Source organism: Equus quagga, chromosome 4, assembly GCF_021613505.1.
Source record: "Equus quagga isolate Etosha38 chromosome 4, UCLA_HA_Equagga_1.0, whole genome shotgun sequence".
NCBI lineage: Eukaryota > Metazoa > Chordata > Mammalia > Perissodactyla > Equidae > Equus > Equus quagga.
In genome coordinates, this window is record NC_060270.1 from 25,324,920 (window position 1) to 25,331,975 (window position 7,056).

Below are 7,056 nucleotides of genomic sequence, written 5' to 3' on the forward strand. Positions count from 1 at the left end.
TAACACCTGTAGTAGGATCTGCTGTGGCGTTTGTGGTAACACCTGTAATAGGATCTGCTGTGGCGTTTGTGGTAACACCTGTAGTAGGACCTGCTGTGGTGTTTGTGGTAACACCTGTAGTATCTGGCGGGTGGCTAGTTGAGCTGGCCAAGGTTGATGAGACATTAGTCGAGCTTTGGCTGGTGACTAGAAGAACAAAAATACTAAGTTTCAGAAGACAGAACATTGAATATATAATGGCAGTTGCTATTATTTAATACTAATTCGTACCCAATCCATTCTAGTCTGAACAATAAACATAGTTGACTACATTAAAAATGAAAATACATGACAACTTCTGAACATACACAAAAACCCCCACAATAAATAAAATTAAAAATTAAACAGACAAAACTGGAAAATGTTATTGAAAAATAAGATACAGAGTTAATATGTATTAAGATGAGAACCAAGAAGTAATATTATTTATGCCGATAGTTGTAGAATTGTCAATCTGGGTTTAATATTCCTGAGTAGTAGTCAGTGAAGACAACTGAAAGTGCCACCAGGTGGCGCTGTTACTACCTGGAAGAGGCTTCTTTGTGTCTTTTTTTGCAATTTAAGGCAATTACCTCAATTTCCCATTACATGGTATTTTAAAGATGGGCACCTGGGCTAACAACTGTTGCCCGTCTTTTTTTTTTTTTTTTTTTTTTTTTGCTTTTTCTCCCAGTGTCTCCTCAGTACATAGTTGTATATTTTAGTTGTGGGTCCTTCTAGTTGTGGCATGTGGGACGCCGTCTCAGTGTGGCCTGATGAATGATGCCATGTCCGCGCCTGGGATGCAAACAGGCGAAACCCTGGGCCACAGAAGCGGAACGTGTGAACTTAACCACTCGGCCACAGGGCTGGCCAGGGCCCCCATTACATAGTATTTTAGCTGTTGATAGATATGAGTGAAGGAAGGGATAGGGTGTGTTTTAAAGAATGATAAAATAAACATACCTCATTAACTTCTTTACTAAATTTTTTAAACTTCTTACTATTAAACTTACTAAATTTTTGTCTAGTAATGTTTCTCCATTAACAATTCTAGACACATGAAGTTTTTAAAGAGTAAGATGAATAGAGATGATCTTTGCCATAAAGGTTACGGTGATCATCAAAATCGCCTTTTTTTTGTTTAACTCTTAGGAACCCCTGGACACACAGGGTAGTAAGCTCTTAGTGATCCAGTGATCAGTTTTCTAGAAACTTTGTCTCTTAGAACTCTGACATTGACAATTGGTTAAAAAAATAATTCTTAAAAAAAAAAGTTTTCACGAGGAAACAATTCCTAAACCCTTGGATAAAGAAAACCGCAGATGCTGCTCCCTGACTCCCCCAGGGGTCTGTGAGCCCCTGGAGGGCGGAATCTGGCTTTTCACCTCCAACAGGGCCTGGCTTAGATAGTCGTCCCTAAGTGTTGAAGAGACGAGCAACTGCTCTTCCAGGGTCAAGAAACCAGGCCACCAGCTGGCCAGCTGACTGGTGCTACCCTGATTCCCGCTGCTATTCTCATTTGTCAATGGCTTGCCCTGTGCCCGATGGGATCTGTGACACAGATGGGAGCATCTGCATTTGAGAGAAGAGCCCACCAACACGCAGGGGGATTAAAGGATTTGTCCAGACGCAAAGCCAGGTCTGCCTATCGCCAATGTCTTAACTCCGACTTGGTTAGGGAGTTGTGTAAAAAGCCATTGTTTAGTGAAAAAGACAAGAAGTATCAGAGGAGCAAACACAGACGGAGATAGGGGAAATCCAGGGATTAGAATGAAAGCAGTGGAAGTGGAAGTGACCCCGTGGTGTCCTCTGTCCCTGGAGAAGCTGCGAGAGTGGCCAGGGGCTTGACCCTAGCCTCAGAAACCTGGATGGCAGAAAAGGGCTTGGCATGGGGGCCGGCCCCATGTCCAAGTGGTTAAGTCGCATGCTCCGCTTCAGCGGCCTGGGATTCGTGGGTTCGAATCCCGGGCGCAGACACGGCATCGCTCATCAAGCCATGCTGAGGTGGCATCCCACGTGCCACAACTGAAAGGACCCACCACTAAAGATACACAACTATGCACCGGGGAGCTTTGGGAGAAAAAGGGAAAAATAAAATCTTTCAAAAAAAAAAAAAAAGAAAAGAAAAGGGCTTGGCAGGCTGTGGGTGCAAACAGCCCTGACCCTGCCCAGCCTTGAATTGCATGCTTCAGAAATGTCCATCCTCTACTGATGCCAAATCACCAACATGTTACTGTAGATGTGCACAAAACTCTTTGGGGTCTTTGAGATTATGACAAGAAGTTTTAGATTTAGCACTTTTTTACTTCGGTTTCAAATTTCTGTTTGCTAGGGAGATTGCCTTCAAGAATGGGCAATTTGTGGGTCTAGCCTGGTGGCGCGCAGCAGTTAAATTCCCACTTTCCACTTTGGCAGCCCGGGGTTTGCTGGTTTGGATCCTGGGTGCAGACCTACATACCCCTTATCAAGCCACACTGTGGCAGGTGTCCCGCATATAAAGTAGAGGAAGATGGGCACGGATGTTAGCTCAGGGCTACTCTTTCTCAAAGAAAAAAAAGAATGCTCAATTTGTTTCAATAAATGAGACACATCCATCACTGTGAATACCTACAAGATGAATTTTTTCCAAAACCTAAAATATAAATGTGTATGTGTGTATATATTTATGAGTTTTATGTACAAATTTCAGGGAGCCGATATCCTAGGCTTACATTATCTGGTAATAATACTCAAGCAGAATTGTAAAATAATTTATTGTGTTCAATCTACAGTCGCAGAAATAAATTAAGGCATCAGCATAGTAAAAGATAGCTTTAATTGCTTTATTTCCCCAGGTCTTGGAACTTCTAAACAATACAAAGACAGCACAATGTCCACACGGGTACAAACCACAGACTTAAATGGGCAAAAAAAAATGTGCCCTGATTTGGCTACTTCGTGGAGAACACCCCATACCCACCCACCCCTGTCCAGGGAACGTCTATTGTTGCTTTGTTCAAAGATAGCCGGAGGTTTCAAGAAAACGCCTTTCTTCAAGATCTAAATTCTTTGATGTTATGAAATGTTGGTTCCTAAATGCACCCATCGATTCTGTGGACTAAAGCGGCTCTAATCTCTCAGAGAAAGCTAACACAACCTGGAAAATTTTGCCTGTTCAAGGGACTTTTGAGCGTCATCCGCACATACTTATTTTTAGTAAATGTTTAGGAAGGGTGCCAGTGCCAGGCAAGACACTCGGCGGGGTGGGAGATGAGTGCAGGTTACAAATATGCTTCCTGCCCTTGGTTGCTAGGACTCTGAGTTGGAACTCCTTCTGAAATAGAAATTCCTCACACACACCTGCAACACTCTTAACATTCTATAGAAAAAGAAACAATTTCTTTAAAAAAAAAAAAAAAACCTTAATGAGCACCAACTTGTCAACAGCAGTATATCTGGGGGTGGTTGCCAGGATGGGGTAGGAGGGCCAGAGGGCAGCTGTCTCTGTGTTTGAATTTGTTACAGTGGGTCTGCCTTACTTGTATGGCAAACAGAGGAGATAAAATCAAAACCAACGTTTAAAAATTGGATGAAATGTAGACACGACAAAAAGTGTCCTTGGTAACCCTTATTAATCTCAGTTGCCACTTTTGTGGCTACAGTTCTTTGGTTCTGCGCATGACCAAAATATCCTCCAATGCAGATCGAATGCGGGGCCCAGGGGTTTCCAGGAAAAGGCCTCCTTCCTATTTCCTGTTAGGGGAGGGGAGGGCACAGGGAAGGAGGACAGATGATTTTGTTCTGCCTTTTGTGGTAGAAGTGACCTCTCTGTTCCCATCTCAGGAAGCCTGCCTTCCTCGCCCCATCTCTCCTCTAAGAACTTCCCCAGTTTCATCCACACTGGGGCCAGTGGGGCATTCCCTTTGGCCCCCAGAGGTCTTCGGGCCCTAACGCAGTGCAGGGACCTGGTTTCATCCCGGATTCTGGCCTCGAGAGTCTTTTGCCCCTTACACCTGGGAATAAAATTAAGGTTTACCTCTGGGCAAATCCCTTAATCCCCCTGCACGTTGGTGGGCTCTTCTCTCAAATCCGGACACTCGCATCTATGTCACTGGTCCTGATGTGCACAGGGCGAGCCCTTAACAAATGAGAATAGTGGCAGGAATGGGAGTGCAGCAGTCAGCTGGCCAGCTGGTGGAGTATTCTCTTGCCCCGGCAGAGCAATTGCTTATCCTTTCCACACTTTGGTTTTCTTCCAAAGAAAAGACCTTTGGCTCTTTTTCATTTCTTGTCCACTGCATGCCACACATACCCATTAGGAAGGTAATACCTGACTGTGGAATGATAGTTGAGTACCAGGTGGACCCCCGACAGTTAAGACACAGCAACAGTCTTCTCTTGTTGGAAAACCTCCGCTTGCTTGTGGAGAGTTCACAGCCATCCGCGTCACCAGCTCCTGGGTCTCTCTTTGTTTCTACCCCTAACTCACCTTCAATCCTTTCTCTAGCAACTTGGTCACCAAGGAAATTTGGTCTCAAACATCTATTGAGCCCTACTTTGTGCCAGGCAACATCTCCTGCATGTCATATACTGCCAGCGTCCCCCTCTCCATCACTCTCAGTGTAAGGATTTCCCCTCTATTATTACATAGGGACATACTGAAGTTCAGAGACACCCCAGCTAATAATAAGTGGTGCCATGGTATTTGAATTCCTGCCCACCTCACTCCAAAGTATGTGCTCTGCTCACTATACTTTGCCCTTCCTCTTGGGTCCCCCCACAAATCTCTATCCATCTCCACAACCCCGCCCAGCCAAAATTTCCTCTATTTTATGGCCGTTAAGACTTTTCTCCTGGTAGGTCCTGAAAGTCACACAACCCTCACCCCTTTTGACTTGGACCTGGAAGCTTGGCCACGGCATCTGCCCCCAGTGTTGACGGGGGGATCTGGCGAGTCGTGCCTATCGTGTCAGGATAGTCTTCCCAATCTTCCTCTATTAGGAGCTTCAAACCAGCTCTCAAAAAAATTAAATCCTGCTGCTGCCCCTTCCATTTCCTCTAAAATGAGTTCAATTTCTCTTCTTCACATTTCTGCCTGATCAAATACTTTATTCTTTTCTGCAAGCAGCTAGTAGATTTCCATTCATTAACCCCCACCTCAAAGATACACAGACAACCTTCTCACTTCCCCCTTGCCCAATAACCCTTCTTTTTTTTTCAAAAAAAGATTTTTTTTTTTCTCCCCAAAGCCCCCCAGTACATAGTTGTATCTTCTTCGTTGTGGGTCCTTCTAGTTGTGGCATGCGGGATGCTGCCTCAGCGTGGTTTGATGAGCAGTGCTATGTCCGCACCCAGGATTCGAATCAACGAAACACCGGGCCGCCTGCAGCAGAACGCGCGAACTTAATCACTCAGCCACGGGGCCAGCCCCCCAATAACCCTTCTTAACTCAGAAGAGGAAGTCCGTTTCTGAAGTCCGTTCAACATCACAATTATTCCTTTGGGTCTAATACCCTCAAATTCAAGTACATTTGTGAAAGGAGAGCTTTTCTTGTGGCCAGCCCTCTGTGCGTATCATGGGAAGGGATCCAGAAGGCAACTGTAGAGCCCTGGGCCCCTGAAACCTACTAAGTTGTTCTTGTCTGGCCTCAGGAACTCTCAAGGACAAATCTCTGGTTTGCTGAACCCCAAACCTTAGTCCAGAGGTCTCTTTACTACTGTTCTGTCTGCTTTTGTGGCAGACTGAAATGCCCTGTCTCCTCGAGCCGAGTTGGAGAGGAAACTTCATCCATAAAATAGTCCACCTGTTGGACTGTGGGAATTGGTAGCTTAACCCTGCCGATTCTATCTCAAAGACAACAAACGTGGTGAAAAGAATTAAAATTTTTAAATGTTCCTTACCTGAGGTTACAAAAAGGAGGGTGAGAAGAATGAGGGGAGTGAAGCCTTTCATTTTCGATGTCCTTCCTGGGAGCTCCGAGGAGGAAATGATGGCCCCCCAACTATCTTGAGTTTTAACTCTCTTTCAGGTACAAAGTCCAGTCATTAAGTGACGTCAAACCAGCCAAAGGCAATTACTAGCTAGGGTTTGGTCGTATACCATAGGTCTCGTCTGAGCTTTTGAGATAGAAGAGGTGGACCTGGCCTTGTGGATTATTTTTCTGTCTCATAGTCCAAAATAACCCAGGACAGTCCAATTCTTTGGGAGGTTGGGGAGAGGGTAGTTAATCTCTTTAGTTCCCAAATGTCCCCAAGCTACCACCTTTTAGAAGGTCACCCTTCCTTTAAACACCCAATAATATAGGGTGTGCTCCACCCACCCCCATCTGAATGCAGGAAATCCAGTTTCCTCCAGCTGTAGTGCTGAGAATCCCTGAGGGGGGCTTACCTGTGTCCCCAGATTGTTTGTTGCTTAGCTTTTGTCACCTTTCACTGTGGACCACCAATCTGGGCCTCTCTGAGTCAATCCTTTGTAATCATATCTCTAAGTTTCCATGGCTCTCCGCATATCACTCTACTGGACAACCCCTGCGCCCCGCCACTGGATGCCCTCAAACACAGTTACTATCAAATTATAGCATTTAATCTAACTTCACCGAAGGCTTGTTGTTGACATGTCCAGGAGTGGAAAATACAGTACAGAAAAGGGAAAAACTTCAAACAGGTGACATCTCCTCACTCCTGGTTGTTCACTGGTCATGTACCCCCCTCCCTGGTCCTCTCCTCACCTCTGTTCTTCAGCATCTACTTTCACCATGTTTCAGGAACCAGCTTTATCACTTGGATGAGGGTCTTCTCAATCTAGTCCTCCCTTCTGAAAATCCAGGACCCCAACTCCCCCTGTGTCTAGCCCCAGCCACGGAAATGAAACCGATAACACCTTGTGAAGATTAGCCAGGATTTTAACTCTGACCTCAGTGTAAACAAATTTGTTCTATTATTATACAACAGATCAGTTCCTTGTTGTCCCAAAACTCTCCACTTAGGAATAGGATTTGGGGTTTGCTCTCATATAACTGAGAGGCCCATTTAAAGGTTTTTTCCAAGCAAAGACAC